The sequence below is a fragment of the Lepidothrix coronata genome, unplaced genomic scaffold (assembly GCF_001604755.1).
Source record: "Lepidothrix coronata isolate B3197 unplaced genomic scaffold, Lepidothrix_coronata-1.0 Scaffold172, whole genome shotgun sequence".
Lineage (NCBI taxonomy): Eukaryota > Metazoa > Chordata > Aves > Passeriformes > Pipridae > Lepidothrix > Lepidothrix coronata.
The window spans coordinates 297,769-317,966 of record NW_016690352.1 but is presented as its reverse complement, the minus strand read 5'-3'; the positions used below and the strand labels follow the sequence as shown (position 1 = coordinate 317,966).

The following is a 20,198-nucleotide window of genomic DNA, read 5'->3' as shown; positions in this document are numbered from 1 at the left end:
GTGGCCTTTCTTTATCAGCAAAGCCAGGAAGCTGCACAAATCCCTGGCATTCATCCACCTTCGGCTTTCTGAGAAGCAGATAGCATGTCCCAGCCTGTGCTTTATTTAAAGAGGCAGACCATTTGGGGTGAATAGTTAAGTGTATGGAGCATTGGATATACTGGATATACTTGCCTGGATTTTTTTCTCCCATCCAGGGAAAACTGCAAATGGGGACTTTGCAGCTGATTGTGGCTAACAAAGCAGTAAGGCCTCCTTGGGATGTTAATGAGAAATTCCAACTTTGGGACCACATTTTGAAGGTCTTGATCCTATAGAAAATTTTGTCTTAGAGACAAACACACAATTTGATCTAAATGTAGTTTTCATTTTGCACTCCTACTATGACTAGGGTGGGAAATTTTAACACAGCAAGCTCCCTTAGTCCTCTTGACACACAGGCAATGGCAAAATATCATCAATCTCAGAAGAAGATTTATGTTCTTGTCCTTTTAAATCACTACCTTGCATTACACCATTATCACAATACATAAGGTAATGGTAGGAGTTGAATGAGTCATGGGAGACACTCACTAAGATTTAATCCAAACTTTAAAAGCTGTCTACTCTGCATTGCCATGGCATGGCATGTTTTTACGCTACAGGAAATATGCTGTATTCAGCAACATCACATAATGTTAATTGCTGAATAATCTACCCCATGGTCCTCAGTGTCAGTGCTGTAGGTGACAGTTGGGGTTAAAAACCAAAACTCTGATTATTAATTTTGTCTGTCACTAGCAAAGATAATTCTTTGATTATGGAGGTACCTTTGGGGCCTGATTCAGAGACTAAAACTCCAAATATAAACTCACTGTAGTGGAAAATCTTTAAACTGCTCTTTGTTACATTTAAGAATTCTTGTGGTCCCTCTGGGAACAAAATCTGAACCAAAATCTAACATGAAGGAAACAGGTTTGCTGTGATGCCAGAAGTGCTCTAATTAATGTATCTGGTTTTCATGGTGATAAATGGGGTCTGTCAGAGTGTAATAATTAATTCTTAATAATGTGAACTTTTCAAGGTCATTTTGCCCGTAGATTTTTGAAGACTTCTCCAGAACCAAAACTGATACTGTAAATAAACAAATCTTGATCTGCTACACATGTGGTACAGGTATGTGTGTGTATTAGTGGGCTTGGCTCTCCTCACAGCTTTTGATGCTCTGGCTTTGTTTGCACTCACTTATCTGTCCACAAATGGCAGTGTTGACTCATACTGCCACTGCAAAGCTACCCAGCCTCTTCATAGCCAAGACTGATCCACAGGCTGTGTTTGATGCTGGCAGCCACTCTGTGGGTGAAATGCACCCTTTCCTCTACTTTAATATTCTGATTTCTAAAATTCGGATCTACTTTGTTGCTGGAAGGGCCTACAAAAAGAACATGAAATGTTAAAAGGAAAGGGTGTTTTTTAAAAGCAATTGTAACACCGGCCGAGGAAAAAAAGGTTTTTTTCTTCCCTAAACCACTAATCTCTATTCTGCATCTGTCTACTCATTTACCCTCTGGTAACACTGTCGGCTCCCCCTTTCGCAAGAGTTCTCTCTCTCTCATGGAAAAACTGGGCAGGAAGAGGTCATTGAAAACATTCTTGGGGATTGAGGCTACCAGGGCTTGCTGCTGTACAATTATGCAAGCAGATCCTTTTGAAAACAGCTTCTAAGAAGGAAATAGGGAGCTTATAGTGAACAAGTGAGAACAGTACTTAGCGTAATTGTGTGCCTATTACTGATCTTATACTGTAAATTGGGCTACGCTAAGTTATAGCTGAAGAACATGAAACTGAAAGGAGAAAAAAAATCAAATAACTATCTTTATGTTCATAATTTTAGCCTTTATTCTGAAGATTAAACTCTTAGCAGAGAAAGCTTGAAATTCCATAAAGTACACGTTTAACAGGAAAGAAAACATAGCCACGTGAACATAGGTGGCAACCCCCAAACTTCCACTTATATTTGTCGTGAATGGTGAACTTGAAACTAACCTAGGTGAACACAGTTATGGATCCTGAGTAATCTTTCATTGCCAATCAAAGTAATGACTTTCTTTTGCTTGCCATTTTTCTTACTCTCTTTCACTTTGATTTATACCCTGGAGTTTTGCGCAGTGATTTTTCAGAAGCTGCAGAGAAGTTAAAATAAACATGTTTAGTGCTGAACAGATTAATCTTCTTTTCATATTTTCCCTCCAGTTCTTTGCCACATTCACCTGCACAATCTCTGCCTCTGGATGACAGCCTCTGCCATCTTCTGAAACCACAGGTATCTCGCACAGAGAATGTCCTTTTAGGCAAGTTTCTCCTGTGGAGGAGAGGCAGTAATGTGCCCTTAAAATTGTCTGCCCTCCGGGTTACAAAATGTGTCTTATCTAGGTCACTGGTCAAGTTATCACATCTGTATGCACAACCATCTCATCTTGGCTGCAAGTCTGCTTGGGATAGTGGGAGGCTGTGCAGGGACAGGGTCCAGCTGCAAGGTCAGGGGCTGAATTTTGGAAATATCTCTGCTATTGACTCTGCATGTCACAGATTCACTTCAAGGGAAAAAGATATGAAATGGATAATTTCTGGCTCTAGCCAGAATTTGTTAAATTCTTTTCTCCTCTTCTTTTACAAACTCTATTTTTTGGCTTCATGTTTTACCTGTTCAACACAAGTTCACCAAACTGACTGAAAATAATATATGTGCTGATCTTTCACACTGTTCAAATATATGTTCAGGAACAGCCCACCTTACAGTAATAAACAGTTTAAGTCAGAGGGGCTACTTAGCAAAATAAGGGCAGAATTTTAAGATAAAAGCTTAAAGTGATTACATTTCTTTTTAAATGTTTTTATTTTTGTTAAGTTGTATTACAAAAATTCCAGGCTAACATTTAATAGACAGTGCAAACTGCATGAGTGGAGTTATTATTACACTGTGTTTATCCAGTTCTATGTAAACTGATTTATTATCACACTACTTCCACTATGGAAAGCAGGACTTGGAACAAAAAACCCCAACCAGCCAACCAAACAGAAAACAAACCAAAAGCCCTCTGTTACTCACAGCTGTGCAGATGACCCTAACGAATCATAGAATCATAGAATCACTGGGTTGGAAAAGATCTCTGAGATCATCAAGTCCAATCCTTGATCCACTACCGCCGTGGTTACTAGACCATGGCACTAAGTGCCACATCCAGTCTCATCTTAAAAACCTCCAGGGGCGGAGAATCTCCCACTTCCCTGGGCAGCCCATTCCAATGTCTGATTACTTTCTCTGTAAAAGATTTCTTCCTAATATCCAACTTAAACCTCCTCTGGCAGAGCTTAAGACCATGCCCTCTTGTCCTACTGCTGGTTGCCTTGGAGAAGAGACTGATGCCCACCTGGCTACAACCTCCTTTCAGGTAGTTGTAGAGAGTGATGAGGTCTCCCCTGAGCATCCTCTTCTCCAGGCTAAACAACCCCAGCTCCCTCTGCCTCTCCTCATAGGACTTGTGCTCGAGTCCCTTCACCAGCCTTGTTGCTCTTCTCTGGACCTGCTCCAGCACCTCAGTATCCTTCCTGAACTGAGGGGCCCAGAACTGGACACAGCACTTGAGGTGTGGCCTCACCAGCGCTGAGTACAGGGGAAGAATCACTTCCCTGGACCTGTTGGCCACACTGTTCCTGATTCAGGCCAAGATGCCATTGGCCTTCTTGGCCACCTGGGCACACTGCTGGCTCATATTCAGCTTCCTGTCAATCCAAACTCTCAGGTCCCTCTCTGCCTGGCTGCTCTCCAGCCACTCTGTGCCCAGCCTGTAGCGCTGCAGGGGGTTGTTGTGGCCAAAGTGGAGGACCCGGCACTTGGCCTTGTTGAACCTCATCCCATTGGAATCAGACCATCTCTCCAGCTTGTTCAGGTCCCTCTGCAAAGCCCTCCTGCCTTCCAGCAGATCAACAGTCCCTCCCAGCTTGTGTCATCTGCAAATCTGCTGATGGTACACTTAGTCCCCTCATCTAAATCATCGATAAAGATATTAAACAGGACTGGGCCCAACACTGATCCCTGGGGGACACCACCGGATGCAGCACCGTTCACCACCACTCTCTGGGCCTGGCCATCCAGCCAGTTCTTGACCCAGCAGAGACTGCCCCTATCCAAGCTGTGGGCTGCCGGCTTTTTCAGGAGTATGCTGTGGGAGACAGTGTCAAAGGCTTTGCTCAAGTCCAGGTAGACACATCCACAGCCTTCCCCTCATCCACCAGATGGGTCACCTGATCATAAAAGGAGATCAGGTTGGTCAGACAGGACCTGCCCCTCCTAAACCTGTGCTGGCTAGGTCTGATCCCTTGTCCATTCTGTAGGTGTTGTGTGATTGCACTTAGGATGATCTCCTCCATACCCTTGCCAGGCATTGAGGCCAGTCTGACAGGCCTGTAGTTTCCCAGGTCCTCCTTGCAGCCCTTTTTGTGGATCAGCGTGACATTTGCCAATTTCCAATCATCTGGGACCTCCCCAGTGAGCCAGGACTGTTGGTAAATGATGGAGAGCGGCTTGGGAGCTCTTCCGCCAGCTCCCTCATCACGCTTGGATGGATCCCATCTGGTCCCATAGACTTGTGAGGATCGAAGTGGCTCAGCAGGTGGCTAACTGTTTCCTCCTGGATTACAGGGGGGCTATTCAGCTTCCTGTCTCTGTCTACCAGTTCTGGAAGCCAGTTGTCCGGAGGACAACCTGTCTTACTGTTGAAACCTGTCTTACTGCTTTTACACTAATGATTTTAGATATTAGTATCAGGGAAATCTCCAATAGTTGGGTAACACACACCCACTTCTGTGGATCACAGAATCACAGAAGGGAGTTGGAAGGGAGAATGAAGGCCAAGGATCATCAAACCCAACTCCTGGCCCTGCACAGTACCATTCCAAAAAATCACACCATGTGCCCAAGAATATTGTCCAAATGCTTCTTGAACTCTGTCAGCCTTGGTGCTGTGATCACTTCCCTGGGGAGCCTGTTCCAGTGCCCAAACACCCTCTGGGTAAAGAACCTTTTTCTGATATCCAAACTAAACCTGCCCTAACACAACTTCAGGCCATTCCCTTGAGTCCTGTCACTGGTCACTACAGAGAAGAGATCACTGCCTGCCCCTCCTCTTCCCCTCACAAGGAAGTTGTAACTGCAATGAAGTCTCCCCTCAGTCTCCTCTTCTCCAGGCTGAACAGACCAAGTGATCTCAGCCACTCCTCATATGGCTTCCCATCAAGGCCCTTCACCATCTTCGTTGCCCTCCTTTGGACACTCTCTAATAGCTTAATATCTTCCTTATATTATGGTGCCCAAAACTGCACACAATATTCAAGGTGAGACCACACCAGTGCAGAGCAGAGTGGGACAATCCCCTCCCTCGACTGGCTGGCGATGCTTTTCCTGATGCCCCCCAGGACACGACTGGCCCTCCTGACTGCCAGGGCACTGCTGACTCAGATTCAACTTGCTGTTGACCAGGCCCCCCAGGTCCCTTTCCATGGCACTGCTTTCCAGCATCTCATTCCCCAGTCTGTATGAACATCCAGGGCTGCCCCATCCCAGGTGCAGAATCCGGCACTTTCCCCTGTTGAATGTCATGTGGTTGGTGATTGCCCAGTCCTCTAATTTGTCCAGATCTCTCTACAGGGCCTCCCTGCCTTGGAGGGAATCAACAGCTCCTCCCAGTTTTGTGTCATCTGCAAACTTGTTTAGTATCCCTTCCAGTCCTGCATCCAAGTGATTTATGAAAATGTTGAATGCCTCTCTCCTCCTGTGCTTTGTCTGGTTTACAGCTCCTTTGTATTTTTGCTCTTTTTCACTAACAGACAACTGGCATATTGTACTCCCACCTACTACTGTGCTTTCCTGTCTATATGCCTTCATGTAAAAAACCCACTGAATCAATGCCTTGCCAACGTGTCTGAAGGTTGAAAAAACAACTTTAAAAATGCTGACATGTATTTGTTTTCTCAAAACAAACCTTGTGCCTGTAATGTTAGAAGCTCTAATTGCCTAGGGAATTTCTTTCTCTGACTGTGTGAAAGTTGACAATAAAAAGAATTCTTCTTATGGGGAAGTCTTTTTTTTTTTCTCTTCACTAAATTGTTTTATTATGAATGAAGGTTGTAACTAGAATTACAAAACAGCAAAAGGAGATAGGGCTTTAATTCAGGCCCCATTTTGTCCTCAGGGCCTGGATCACCACCCTGTATCCTGGGACACTCCTGGTGCTGCAGAGGTGGTGACAGCTTTGCCTCCATCTGAAAGGAATCTGCTGGGCCCAGCAATGACAAGGGGAGGACCCTGGTACAAAAAGGATAAGCTGAGAAGCTGCTACTGTAGGATAAGGCTCCTGGGGTTAGAGGTGTCTAAAAGACTCTGGAGAAGATGCCTCCTTCCATTTCCATGGGTCCAAAGCCAATGCTGGTGCTTGATAACTTGAAGGTATCACTGCAACAGGAGAGGCAACAGGAGAGAGTATCTAAAAAAGCTTTCACTGCCCTCCTGTATTATCTAACCCTGCACTGGAATCAAATATTTTCATAGAATCATTGGATCATTTTGGTTGGAAAATACTACAAGATCATTGAGTCCAACCACTGCCAAGTTCACCATTAAGCCATGTCCCTAAGCACATCTACTCATCCTTCAAATGCCTCCAGGGATAGAGGCAGCCACTTCCTTGGGCAGCCTTTTTGGTGAAGAAATTTTTCCTAAGAGCCAATCTAAATGTCCCCTGGGGCAACTTGAGGCCATTTCCCCTTGTCCTATCATTTATTACTTGGGAGAAGAGGCTGATCCGTACCTTGTACCTTGCTACAACCTCCTTTTAGGTAGTTGTAGGGACTAATAAGGTCTCCCAAGTTTCTCCTTTTCTCCAAGCTAAAACTGTCAACTTGTCTTAATTTAAAACAAGAAAGAAAATCTAATTTTCTGGATTGGATCAGAAGATAGACTGGAACTAAGTGTGTTTTGGTGTTACATACGCCAATACATATATACTGAAATACATACTGAAGCTTGGAAACTGGGCATTGGGGTCCTCTCCCAACAGTGTGATTGTGCAGAGGGGGCTGTGTTGCAGCTCTTGGGCCTGCTGGGAGTCAACAGGCTTGGCAGCAGTGCTACTGGCAGTGTTGCCACCCCAGGATCACCACAGCTGCAGAACCAAAGCCAGAATGGACAATGTCCTACATACAGGCTTTGGGGAGCCGCTCCTCTGGCATGTGTACAGCATCTCTCCCTTCTGCAGGGCACTGTACGTGTACCAGAGCTGGCTGGGCAACTCTGGGTGAGAGAGCAGCCAGGTAGAGTAGGGACTCAGTCGGCTGCTGGACAGTGGTGTCTCACCATTCACAAGGTACTAACATTTTATGTAAAGCACATGTGGCTTCTCGTGACTTCATCTGAAACCTTGCCGTGTGAGGTCTGAGGTGGAAGCTTCTGTTATTGCTGGTACTTTTCCCATAGGATCTGACATAAATCAAGAACTGAAAATGAGGTGGGATACCCAAGGTTTCTGTCTTTGCAAAAACAGGGTGTAATGTGCCAAAGAGGGAGTGTCAGGCTTTGGCTTTCTTAAATTTCCTGGCTATTGTTGATTTATATCAGAGCCTTAAAGCTATTTAAACAAAGTGTTTTGTTGGTATTTCCTTAGTATAAATGAGTAAAAGGGATGACATATTTCATGGAAGCTTATGTATGTATTCTTCTCAGAAAGACTCAAGGGGTTCTTTTGGCATCAGCATGGCCGTTAAGATGTGTAGTATGTACCAGGTAGACTTTGTGGCTCCTAGAGGTTTGTCATGCTGTCTTCCTTTAAGCAGATACCTATAGTATTTTGTGTATGGCCTATATACAAAATTCAGTGTATTTATACTATATACCAAACCACGCTCCGTAAAAAACTCTCTGGTCTCTCTCATAAAATATTTACTTGGTATATGTGCCATGTGGAAAAATTCTGTACCAAATTACATTTTACAAGTTTTCATGCATGCTCATTTAGGTGATATATCACCCTTACAAGAAAAGATCTTTCAAAGCTCTGAAAAGGAAGCACATACCATATGATTACTGCCAGTGCTTACTTTTAATTAAACCTGTCCTGAAATAAAACAACAATAAAGAGTATATGAAAATAAGTACCTTCAGAGTAAGTATGCTAAGTCTTGTATTTCTTTGTTCTTACTACAGGCCAGTGACAATTCTAGGAGCAATTCACAAGGACATCCATTTTTATCAGTTCACACTTGGTCTAAATTAATGGTCCTTCCACTTTCTTATTATCAAAGCGGTGATAACAGCACAGAGATCTCCAGGTGGTAGCTAAATTCAAACCTCTGCCTTGGTGGCTGGAGACAGTAGAAGGCAAGTAGCAGTCCAGGACCACGCAGAGTTCCCCCATCGCGCCCAGTGATGATGACATACCTCATGCCACACCAATTGGGCCATGGGTCAGACAGGAGCTCAGTCCAACTGCAGGGTCTCAAAAACCAGGAGGGCAAACCACAGCAAGCTTGGATGGACAGAAAAGGCTTCTTTTGACATCTGTCTTGCTCACTTGCAAAACCATCATTTCCAGAAAATTCACCATCATCCTTTGACGTTGTCATGAGCAGATTCTTCCTCTGATGAGCACCATCTTTCAGCTCAGCTCCTTGCATGTTTAGCTTAAAAAATGTCCCCATCAAATTTACAAGGATGGCAACGTGCTGATGCTGTGTAGTGTCCTCCCTGTCCACCTCCAAGGTTTGCAATGAATCCTATAAATTCTGGGAGCATTTATGATTTAAGGAGTGCAGTGACCAGATTTTTAAATGCAGATCGTGCCTTTACCACTCAGTGCTACCATCATCAAATCACTAAGCCTGCATTACCCTGTGTTTCTTAAGCCCAAGCCATGTGCAATGGTAAGTCACAAAAAAAAAGGTCCAAAAATAGTAATACACTGAAAATGTGGGAGAAGGCTCTATATTTTAGATATCTTTGTTCTTACTCTGTTTTATTTTTTCCTTCTTCATAATACTGAAAATGATAATTTTTTCTCTCCAATTAATTCTGGTTCAGTTCAGGATGTGCAACTAAGTTACTGGAAATATTAATATAGTAGCTTCTCACAGTCTAAATTAAGTAAAATCCAAGCTTTTACAGAATACATCCAGCAGCTACAAAGAGGATGCAGCTTTGACTTGAAGGTGCCACAAAAATATGTTTTTCCCACTGAAAGATTATGGCAAAGGCTAGTTGATACTAGCTGGGAAAAAAAAAACAAAATCACTTGAATGAAAAGGAAATATTGCTCTCTTATTCTAAAACTCATGTACACACACAGAGAACCACAAAAGTGGGGAGGTAGGATGTACCCATTTTGTAAATGAGGAAGATTTGCCTTTCCCTAAATTGAACAGTACGGATCTCCAACCATATGTCATAGCCTAAATCTCAAAAAGTTGCATGGGTTAAATTGATATGTTATTACAAGTTAAATAACCAGAGGGGAATATTAGTCAAAAGCTTGCTCCCACCAAAGATTTGATATATAGTTTCTGAGGAAAAAAAAGAGACTGTTCATTTCTGAAATAGGCCCTGGAGACATTAGGATATTATCTAATAGGAAGAGAGTTTATTCTGCAACAGACCACAGTGCATGAGAGTGACTGAGCATGAGACTCCAACAGCTGAAGCACAAGGTAGTATCTATCATTCCACCCTTTTCATTTCCCAGCCAGACATATGGCTGAATCTTGTAATTTAAATGCAGATTATCTGTCCCAGCAGGAGTGCCTGAACATCCTAGAACCAGTGTCACGTTTCAGTAGAGGTGTCAGTGACTGTTTCATGTTGCATAATTTCAAAATATCTCATTCTCTGCCAAATTTAAGTACTGTTTATGCATTTAAAGGGTGGGTCTTCCTCCTACAGATGCTTTTTACTCCTTTAAGGGGAAAAGCATTAATTTCCGTTTTTCTGTGCTATCTGAAAGCTAGTTTGTCTCTAAAAATCTCTAATGAATGTCTCCATTTACAGTACCAGGAGGGCTGAACTTCGGACTGTTTGGCCCCTCATCCTGGGATGGAACTGTAGCGTACAATGTACAGTGGCGAGCTAGATGCCCAAGGGCCTTTTGATGCAGACACATCATTTAGTCATGTAAACACAGGGGTTTCAATGAAAATCAAAGTCAGTAGATATATGGGTATAGGTATATAGGTGTTAGCACGTGAATATTTTTGCCAGATTTTTTTGAGGAGCAGGCATCAGTAGCAACACATACACTTTTCAGAATTATGGTGGGACTTGGACAAAATCCACATGCCTAAATCCCAGGTGTTCAGACTGCCTACTCTCTAGCACTGTCTAACCCACTAGATGTTTACCCTCCAGAAACATCCTGGTCTGCTGTCAAATCTCTCAAAGAAAAGTTTTGAGCCAACTCAGATGCAGCCCAGTGGCAGGAAATGCCCCATGTCTTTCACCTAAGATCTGTCATACTCCAGACTGACCAGACAAGATGCCCAACCTCTTCTGAAATTCCCAGAGGGGGCTTAACCTATTGGACTCTGAATTCAGCTTTCAGGATCTTCGGTGTTAGCCATCTCATTTTGGAAATGGGAAAGTTTTTGAACCTCCAGGATTTTAGGCTGCAGCTCTTAAATACCTCAAGAATACTTAAATTACAGTGCTGAGGAAACTTGTAGAGGGAGTAAGCTCTGCTGTGCTGAAGTTAAGCTTCTGTGTGGTAACACAGGAAAGGCTGCATGGGCAGAAGGAGAAGAGGGAAAAGAAAGCCAGTCTACCTCAGCAGCTGTAACAGTGGTGTGGAAGAAGGGAATGAGATGGACAGTGCAGACATGGTGCAGTGATAACTCTCAGGGAAGGTATAGATGCTACCTAGTTCAGGTGGTACTGAACTCTGTGAAGCTCGTATAGAAAGACATGAGCGTGCCCAAAGGCACAGTCATGGTATGGCCCAACAGGTAGTTGTTCTTGAGTCACATCTGTGTGAGTAACTGGGACACTAGTCCAAACCTATCTCGTATTGGCCTTTTCAGCCACCAGTGCGCTTGTAACAAACGTGGGTAGAGCCCTTCCCACATATTCGTTCGTGAAGCCTAGCCATGATGATGAGTCCAAACCTTAGCATGCAATTAGTCACATAGCTAAATTGTTAGTGTGATCTGGTGCTATACTGGCAATTATCACCAGGGGTAAGGCCACATCAGGTCTAAGGCTGATGAGAAAAATTCAGTTGTGGCTATGGTGAGGACTAGAAGTCCCAGCTGCTAGGATTCACCTTCCAAGTGAAGGAGAAATGCCTTTAAAAAAGGCTACTTTGTAGACTGGAAGTAGGCAGCAGATTACAATGCAGGACTGGGGATAATGTAGTGGAGTAACAGAACAGGATTCATCCCAAGCGCTGTAGAGGAAGCCGCACTACACAGCTGAACCTAACAATCTCTGTGGACAGAGGAGATAGACAGAAACACACTCGGAGCATACCTTGGTGGAATACCATCACTTTGTACGTCCAAACAATGCAGCTTTTGTTTTAGCTTATGCGCAATGAAATAATTGATTTAAGTAGAACTGAATCAAATGGGACATCTCTCAGCACAAGAAACATTCAAACTGCAGCAAATTCATGTGCAGAGTAAAAGATACATCACTCAGGTAGGTTGTTATTACATTTATTGCCTTTATGTGTGGTACTGTGGAGAGCAATTGCATGGGTAAAAAATTTACATCCTTAAGAGGTACACAGAAAGAAATTATGCACTAAGAAGCCCCTCAAAACTTACTTCAAGAAGTTGTTGTGATGTCTGTGTAAAGGTTCTTCGATTTCTTTGATTGCATGCTAGAAGAGTGAAATCCTTTTCCTAAAAACTTGCATGCAGGGTGATTAGTGAGCAAAACTGGAGACAAAAGTGAGAAAAGACAAGGTAAGCTTTTTTTTTTTGGCATTACTGTTATTCCCACTGAATCTCCAAATGTCTCTTTAGCAAAATGTGTTTGATAGATTGGGAATGAAGGATTGTTTCCACATTTTTTGATGCTAATTAGGAATCAGTAGGAGAGAGAGTGGATCAGCATTTGACAGCCTTCTTTTACAAGCATGTTCGTAAAATCTCTGTGTTTTAGTGAGAGATTTCGATGTGCTCAATCTCTAAACCCTGGGCTTTTAGGTTTATCTTTGCATGTTTCAGTTTAAAATCTCAACCAACAAAATCATCACTTTCTATGCCTTGTAGGCTTTAATCCTTTGAAAATCTGATTTAATGAATTCTGCCTTCTGCCTTTTACCTAGATAAACAGTCTTTAAAAAAAAACCCAAACCAACAAACAAATTAATGCCATCAACAATAGTAACAAATGTCCTGTCTGTGAGCACAATTAGTAGGAAAACAGCCTTAGTGGTGTTTAGCCTGCAGACACCAGTGGAACTCCACAACCATAGATTCTAATTAAGGGATTGACTTTTCAAGAAAGATTAAAATAACGAACTGCATTTAGCTTTGCTAAACAAAGACAGGGAGGGAATAGGAGAACCCTCAGCAACAGTAAGGAGATTGTAAACAGCAACAATGGACAAGAGCTGTTTAAAGGAAGAGAAAGAACATTTTCCTAGGCACCAAGAATAATAAGGAATAGTGGATGTGTAAATGGAATAAATAAGTTCAATGTTTTTTGCTGGTATTCTTATTATATTACAACTTATGAATGAACACAGGGATATTACTTGCCAAGGATGGATTTATTCATGACCAAGGAAAATGGAAGAGCTCTGATTACCTTGTTACCACTGCCAAATGTAACATCTAGTTTCATGTGACCCAGGAGAGGCTGTATGACTGTATATCCACTCATCATGGAATTGTTTGCATCAAGTCTGGTTTCTATGCAGCCTCTGTAGAAATGTTTACCAGAAATAACATTTACAGAATGGTAAATCCACTTCATCCTTGCAAGGAGCAGTAGTGAAGCCACCCCCTTGCTACTGCAGAGAGAGGAGAGGAGCGGTCAGGAAGGCAGCATAGGCTGTTCAGTGCGATGTGCCCATGGTTTTGACACTGCATCCAGGGGCGGGAGGTGTTCCATTTCTAGCATAAGCTTGAGTAGATCTTTGGCTCCACCATTGGAATTTCTTTATCAGGTGTCTAAACAGCTTGGTGGAGAAGACAGAAATAAAACTGAAGTCTTTATCGTCTGCTACTGCTGTTCAATCCTGCTGTAGGGATTTCTCCTACTTGCTTCTGAGAAAGACATATTTTGGGGTTAGAATAGCTTCAAAGCCTCTAAGAATACAAGGCTTCTAACACATATTTCAAAAGCCAAACTCAACATTGTTAAGCAGTTCTAGGTTATCAAGATTCAAGCTTGGGCAGATGTCTAGTTTCAGTAAATGCTAATAACTCTTATTAAAAACGCTCTTATTAAAGATTGAGATTGTTTTCTCAATCTTCATAGTAGAACATAATCTTATTACTGCTGAGAGGAGTAGTGTCTTCAAATTAAGCTGTACTGTGTCCATTAAAGCTCTTGTAGAAAAGCATAACCACTTCCACTAAAGTCACAGAATCCAGAAATGGACATAGAGCCAATATACAGCTCTGGGTATCCAAAATTAGAGGGGAATCCAGCAAGGCTCCGAGATTGCCTTCTTCCTCTGTCACCTGAGGACAGTTTCTGATAGTCCCTCAGAGTATTTATTTCCAAACAGAAAAATAATCACTTTTGGCCCTCCCCACTAACATTAAATGTCCTGCTTTTCCTCTTGACATGTGGGCTTACCAGGTGAACACTTTCCCTCCATTCCGCAATGTGGACAGAGCTGGGGACATGTACTGTTTCTAATGTGATGTTTGTATCAACATTTCCCACCAGTTATACAATTAGAGAGACAATTGGGAATTATTTTTTTGTTCTACTGCAGATGATGCATGCAAATGTAGCATTACAGTGCCCACCATGCAATTGCAATGGCATGTGATGGCAATGTTTGCAAATAGTCTATTCTGCAACAAAAGGTCAGCAAGTAACCACTCAGACAGACACAGTGACAGACTTCCTTTCTCCCTGACATGCAATCTTCCTACAAAATGAAGACAGAAATTACTGAGTACATTTGTAAAACATAGAATGAGGTGTGTACAAAACCAATTAAGGAAAGAATTGCTTTTTGCTGCTTTTTTCCTAGTGCATTCTTTTGGAAATTAACCTCCATATACTAATTAACCTTTGGGTGACTTTATGTAAATTAGGTGGCATTCTTTGCAGCATTGCTATGGTAGTGTGATTTAAAGTGATATAAAGTACTTTAAAGGTAGCCAACAACGTTTCTTTTTAATGTATTACACTTTAAAGATGTTCCAATGATCAGGTTCTCTTCCAATGAGAGAGATATGAGAAAGAGGGATAGATGAGGAAGAGAAAAGGTGCAAAGTGATGTGAAAGATACTGGGAAATTACACAGAGTTCATGGGCCACATCACCAGCTTGATAAACATGCCCAGGACTACTAACTCAATGTAGATGTTCAAATTAACATCATCTCAGGACCTAGGTCATACACTGAAAAGAGGTATTAAGGATGTTAACTGGAGTCCTAGCGCCCTTGATGATTTTGGAGAAGTAATTTCAGTAGATCAGAAGTATCACTTAGGAAGCCAGGTGATTGACTTCCCTTATGATGTGCAATTAGTTTTCTTATGTGTCTGAGACATCAGGGAACCAAGAGTCTTGTGAGGAAATTTAACTAAGGAAATAGAGCTCAGATTTATTAATATCTGTTGTTATACCTGAAAGATTTCAGACTAGAATTAGCCTAGGTGACTTGGTGTTATCCACAAGTACTTAAAGCACTTGGGATGGCAAAGACATGAGGAGCAACCAAAGCAGTGTCAAAAGAGTTGGAGTCCATGTTGAAGCCAAGTGTGACTCCTGATGTCCACTAAAGCGTTTGGTACAATGAAGATGTCTGGCAATGCCAGTAAAATTTAGAAACCTATTTTAGGATGAGATGAGAGAGATCCTAAAGGTATCTTTCTCCATTACAGAGGGGTACAAAGGTGGTTGGTCCTGATGTAAATGCCTACAGCCCAGATTTAATAAGACATATCCTAGTGCCTCAGACAAGCACGTATAATCTAAGTAGTGGAGCTGGGATGTAAGAGATGTAGAAAATACATCACCTAGGTGCCTGCTGTGTATTATTGTTGTTATTATTCATAACACATGTATTAAAGCATTAGACATTAAAATGTGCTTATTACATATTATACTACATGTCATATATATATATCATGGTCAAGGTACTGCTGTATCATTTAAATTAAAAAAAAAAAAAAAAAGAACTCATTCAGCCCCTTGAAAAGATGGCTGAGGTGCTCAGCTTGAAAGAGAACCAGGCCGTGACTCCCAAACCAGAAAAAATACTGCCTTGCAGCCCATACTTAGACTCCTTACATGCTGAGACAGGGGAAATTTTACAATATAAGTGCTTCAGTCATTCTTTGTCAGTTTAAGAGACTTTCTGCTCACTACTGTGGTTGTGGTGAATCCCAGGCACCTGATTCTCCATGTGACATACACAGAATGGGTATTTCCCACTGCACAGTGTGAATTCAGAACTGGGAGCCTACAAGCGATGTGCAGTGAAACTTGGTATTGTCACGTTTTCTGTGAATGTAAGTGTCTGGAAGTCAAGCACAGTAGCAGCTAGCCTTAAGGTGCACAAATTTTGCTGTATTTACTCTGTCATCTGTGAAATGCTCAAACACTTGGAACAATGCCAAAGAGCTACCTGGTTCACTGTCTGCATCAAACGGGATAGTCAGGCTGAAAGACTTACTTCAAGGCAGTCTGGTGGAAAACAAGTAAAATTTCAGAGAAATATTATGGGAAAATGATATTATTAATTATATCATAATGGCGTTAGACTACTTTGCATGCTGCTATTAGATAGGGGAGTGAGTTTTAAGTATGATGGAGAGGCAGGTGTGGTAATAGCCCTGATGATGAGAGGTTTTGTCATCAGGGCATCCTGACCATCAAAGTCCCCCCAGTTACTCTACTGGGAGAGCAACCGGCTTAACATCACTCCTCCTTCCACCCTTTTCCCAATACACCTGTTCCTGGGTGAAGTGAAGGGTATTTCAAATTATGAAAGGCATTGAGGAAATTTCTAAGACGCAGTTTCCCTTTGCTCCCTCCATTTTGCCGAAAATAGACATTCAGTTAGCAGGACTTTTGGCAGAGCAGTGCCAAAGCTGCCAGCAGGGCACTCTCCATGAGATCTAGTCACTCCATACTGTACATTCAAACCTCCACCCACTGCAGCCAGCATTTATTTGTGTCTTGGTTGGAAAGGCAGCTTTCGTTCCTGGCTCCAGCACGTAAAAGGAGTGGAGGTTCCTGAGGCTGAGGCTGTGAGATGGTAATGCCTTGCAATCAGCCCCAGGTTTTTCACCTTTAGCACAACTTGGCATTGCTACAAGGAACATACCGAAGACACAGTGGCATGGGAGAGGCACTCATAATAATGCTTTAGAAATGGAATGAAAGTTTGTTCAGAGCAAAAACGCAGCAGACTAAGGAAAAGGACAGAGCTGCCTTTTCTCCCTACCCCAAGGCTGGCCTCATGCTCTGGTGTGTTTCCATGGAGGCTGTTGCTGTCACTACAGGGCTCATGCTGGAGTGTCACATTGGATGGGGGCCAGCTCAACAAGAAAAATAAAGTGAGTTTTTAAGAGGTAATGTGATAAATGTTCTTCTCAGTCTGGCTACCAATATGTACTGTCTAGCCTGAGGCGTGCAGCACATATGGGTGAAGCTACTGACGTTTGGTACTTTTAACTTGTCAAGTCACTTCTTACAAAACCAAAGGAGATGCATTAGACTAACTGAGGAGTCAAATAAAAAAAAAAGGTAAGGAAAGGCAAGGCCAAGCAATCTGATTCCCACAGACTGCCAGTGTCCATTTCTCAATTCTTATTCCGAGGTTTACAGGCTTTCTGCATACTGGGGGATTTTCCCTGCTGCTTAGGCACCAGTAGAGCGGGCAGCTGTTTGCAGCAGCAGATGGCAGGATAGCAAAGCACCCTGGCCATGCTGATAGGGCTCAGGCAGGTGACAGTGTCCAGGACAGCAGCAGATGCTGGCATTCAAGCCACCTGCCTGGGGCAGCTGTAGCGGTAGCCCTGCTCTCCCACTCTTCCAACAGCTGCTGGAGGAGGTAGCCTGGTTCCACCTCCTCCTTTTGTCAGGGAAATTCAATTTTACCTTCACTCCTGAGGCTCAAATGAGCTCTGGTGCTAAGTGCTCCGAAGAGAATTTGCTCAGCCTGTTTGGGGAGGCTGTGATAGAAAGGATAACTTTTAAAGCAAAATATAGGTGATGTCTGCTCTTCAGAAATCTGTACCTCTCTCACTTAACGGTCTGTCAAGACACTTCAGCAGTCATTTTGTGGTGTGCCCCTGGGCTTCTGGGAGAGCATCACAACCTCCTCCTCTTTTTCCCATCTGTCAGCTCAGTAGTGACAATAGGGCAGACTGGAGTTTCTTTCAGCTCATTCGATTTCTGTGGTTAGCATTTGCCAAATGCTCAACCATTTGTAAAAATCATGTCATCAGTTGTCATTAGAAAGAGAATTGATAACTGGTATTTACTGAGCTTTGAAGTCACTCAAACAAATTCACTCCCTTAGTTCAAAGAAACAAAAATCACACAAACAAGCCTAGACATTAAGTAAGCAATTGCTACAATATGATGCTTAGGTTTTTCAGCTATTAGATTTATATCTAGTGTCACAACTATGAAATAACAATCTATGAAATTCACCATTTAAAAAACCAGAAACCTTTAATTCTCAAAAAAAAATAATTTACTCATCTGTAATGTGGTATTTACAGCTGAGTCCAGCTGAAGCCTCTTAATGCTTGAGTCACTGACATTCTGTATCCAGAAAGCATACGATCCAGAAATCATCACGACTGTGGATATGTCCATGATGCTCAGGTGCAAACCCAGACATTTCAAGCCAAAGTAATGTAATAACACAAGACTTAAAAAGAACCATTTTTCATTTTTAATCATAGAATCATAGAATGTCCTGAGTTGGAAGGGACCCATTAGGGTCACTGAGTCCAACTCCTGGCCCTGCACAGGAACATCCCAAACATCTCATATGCCTGAGAGCATTGTCCAGATGCTTCTTGAACTCTGGCAGGTATGGTGCTGTGACCACTTCCCTGGGGAGCCTGTTTCACCACCCAGCCACATTCTGGGTAAAAAACCTTTTCTTGATATCTAACCTAAACCTCTCCTGACTGAGCTTCATGCCATTTTCTTGAGTCCTGTCACTGATCATGAGAGTGAACAGACTGGTATTTGCCCATCCGCTTCTCCTCACAAGGAAGTTGTAACTGCAATGAGGTCTCCCCTCAGTCTCCTCCAGGCTGAACAGACCAAGTGACCTCAGCTGCTGCTCATACAGCTTCCCCTCAAGGCCCTTCACCATCTTCATTGCCCTCCTTTAGACACTCACTAATAGCTTAATATCTTCCTTATATTGTGCCACCCAAAGCTGCATACAATAATCAAGGTGAGGTTGCACCAGTGCAGAGCAGAGCAGGACAATCCCACCCCTTGACCGGCTGGCGATGCCAAGTTGCATGGCCATGAAATCAAAACAAAAATTATCAACATGAATGCCTTAGTAAAACAGGAAAGCATGTGTTAGGATGGAAGCTGAGAAAGAAAGAATGCTGTATGAGTAAAGAAAAAACATCTAAGTGCTTATTTATTTGGAGACTTACTCTGTTGTAATTTTTTAACACCTCCACAGGGAACAAAGAACTTTGCTTAATTAAAAACAATGGGGAAAATATTTGTTATACCTAAAACCTGTCAGGAAAAACATGAAAGATTGCTAGAGTAATACCTGCAAAGAAGATATCCCAGATGTTTTTGGCTGCCTACTAGGTGCAAAATCAGATTCAGCTGAATGTATTCCTTTGCTAACCTGACTGCAGAACGCTTCTCAGTCCCATGCACAGCCACCAGCCATTTCTGAAACATTTCTGGCTTTGAAACTTCTCCTCCAGGTCTTTAACTTGCAGATCTTCTTTTGGAACCTATGAAATACATGCGCAGGGAACAAATTAGATATCATCAGTTGTATGAAGACACAGTGGAACACAAAATTATCAGGAGATACAGAGAACACAACACAGTGGGAGTTACAGGGAAAATTGGGAAAGATTGTCACAGGCTGTGTCTCTATCTTACCAAAAGAGATGTAATAGCTTTAATGTTCATATGAGAATACTGTCTGCCTCTCTTTATAAAGCAGTTTAAGAAATCCTGCCCCCCCCTTTTTTTGGTCTCCTAAACAACCAAACAACACATTTAATATAAGGAGCTGAGATAACTGAACATAGACTTCAAATTGATGGAAAAAATTTAATCGGGGTGATATTTAAGTTCATAAATTCAGCTATAAACTATAGGGTTTTGAAACGAAAATCCAGTGCAACCTGTTCCATTCATGGGCATTGCACTGACATAGTGTCCAGAGCCAGGAAGGCTTTGTCTCCTTTTCTTTTTTTTCTTGCAAAAACATTAACCAAACACTGAAGAGATGCAAAAACCAAAACCCTCCCCAAAACATGTTCCTTGCTGATTTCCTGCTCCCTATTAACTTTTGCCAGTGTTGGATTATACTAAATAAGGAACTGTTCCCCGTGTTCTTCTGCCTCTTCAGTAAGATCATAACCTTTCAAGGGCTCTTGCTAAAAGAAGGCAAGTTTAAAATTTAAAAAAAAAATCCATGATTTCAATCCAAGGTTATAGAAAGGGCACAGAGCTTTTGGATCAAAGGAGTGAAGCATTAATACTGTGTGGCCCCACTTTCCTAGAATAAGTGTCTTGGCAACATTGCTACTCTAAATCTGGCAAATTGAATATTTTGATCTCTGCCCCTGGAGAAAAACATGCACCTATTAATTATATCAGATTATAATTTTCCTCTCTTGTGCAGTGTAACTGAACTATTCTCTGTTATATACTTTATTGTATCACAGAGGCTGCATTATGTTCACTAACACTGCCATTTATGCACTGAGCTAGGTTGTGCTTTTTGGGGTGGCTTAAAGCAGAG

General features: G+C 42.3%; 1 long non-coding RNA gene across 1 annotated transcript; it reads right to left on the bottom strand.

Annotated features, from left to right (window-relative positions):
* Positions 1-12,775: 12,775 nt before the first annotated feature.
* On the bottom strand, positions 12,776-19,286 carry LOC108504660. Its single transcript, XR_001877199.1, has 3 exons — positions 19,062-19,286; positions 15,843-15,901; positions 12,776-13,205 (listed from the first exon to the last, which is right to left on the bottom strand). It is a non-coding gene; the product is annotated as an uncharacterized LOC108504660 (long non-coding RNA).
* Between the last annotated feature and the right edge of the window lie 912 nt (positions 19,287-20,198).